This window comes from Carlito syrichta, unplaced genomic scaffold (genome assembly GCF_000164805.1).
Source record: "Carlito syrichta isolate Samal-C Ts95f unplaced genomic scaffold, Tarsius_syrichta-2.0.1 Scaffold311817, whole genome shotgun sequence".
NCBI lineage: Eukaryota > Metazoa > Chordata > Mammalia > Primates > Tarsiidae > Carlito > Carlito syrichta.
The window spans coordinates 56,499-57,635 of record NW_007255913.1 but is presented as its reverse complement, the minus strand read 5'-3'; positions in this window follow the sequence as shown (position 1 = coordinate 57,635).

Below are 1,137 nucleotides of genomic sequence, written 5' to 3'. Positions count from 1 at the left end.
TCTACGGCTCTCGAACACATCCTAGCGGTCTCGAGGTCCACGGCCCTCCCTGATCCCTAACGCTCAGTGGGCCTCCGTGGCCGGCTCCCAACACTACCCGGTAGCTGGGACTGAAGGCGTGAGCCACCACACCCAGCCCCAGCTTATCTTTACCTCCTTAATACTTAGCATCGATGGAGGAGGTTTTCAAATACTCTTCAAATTCATTCTGAATTTTTTTTTTTTTGAGTTGGAGTCTCACTCTCTCGCCCAGGCTGGTGTACAGTGGCACGCTCACGGCCACCGCAGCTTCGAACTGCTGGGCTCAGGCGACTTCTGCCTCAAGCCTTCCACGTAACTGCAGCTACAGGCCTGCACTACTATGCCCTGCTATTTTGCAGAGACGAGGTCTCACCAAGTTTCGCAGGCTGGTCTCGAACCTCTGAACTCAGGCAATCCTCTCACCCCGGTCTCCCCAAATGCTGGGATTACAGGCTTGAGCCATCACGCCCGGCCTTATTCTGGATTTAACGCGACCCGTATGGATGGAAACTTCCACCTAGCTTACGCAAGCCATCCCTAGATGTAGGAACACCCAGCAGCCCTTGAACGAGCAGAGGACCCAGAGCCATGACTCCTCCCCTATGCAGGGCCGTCTGTGAGGCCTGCGGTCGGTGGGTGCAGACGGTGAGGGCTATCGGTGTAGACGGACATCTTTGGTGGGCGTGGCCCGGCCCGGCCTCCGCGCAGAGGTACCAGGCGTTGGCCCCTCCTCGCCCCGGTTCCGAGGGGCGATCGTGCCCCCGTGAATGCGTTCCCGCTCACCGCCCTCCCCCTCCTTCCCCTCCTGCAGACGCCTGGACCTCAAAATAGCAAGACGTGGCAAGCACCTCCGGAGTCACAGGCTGTCCGTAACGCTGGGGGGTTGGGCTTGGTTGCCAGCCCTGCTACAGACGCGACCCCGGACTTTTTTTCCCCCTCTCTGTTTTTGCGTGGGAGTCTCACTCCGTCGCCCAGGCCGGAGTGCAGTGACACGCTCACGGCCGCCCCAGCGTCGACCTGCAGGGCGGCAGCGATCCTTGCGCCTCTGCCTTCCGAGTAGCTGGAACTACAGGCGCGCGGTGCCACGCCCGGCTGAGGCTTTGCTTTATTGTAAAG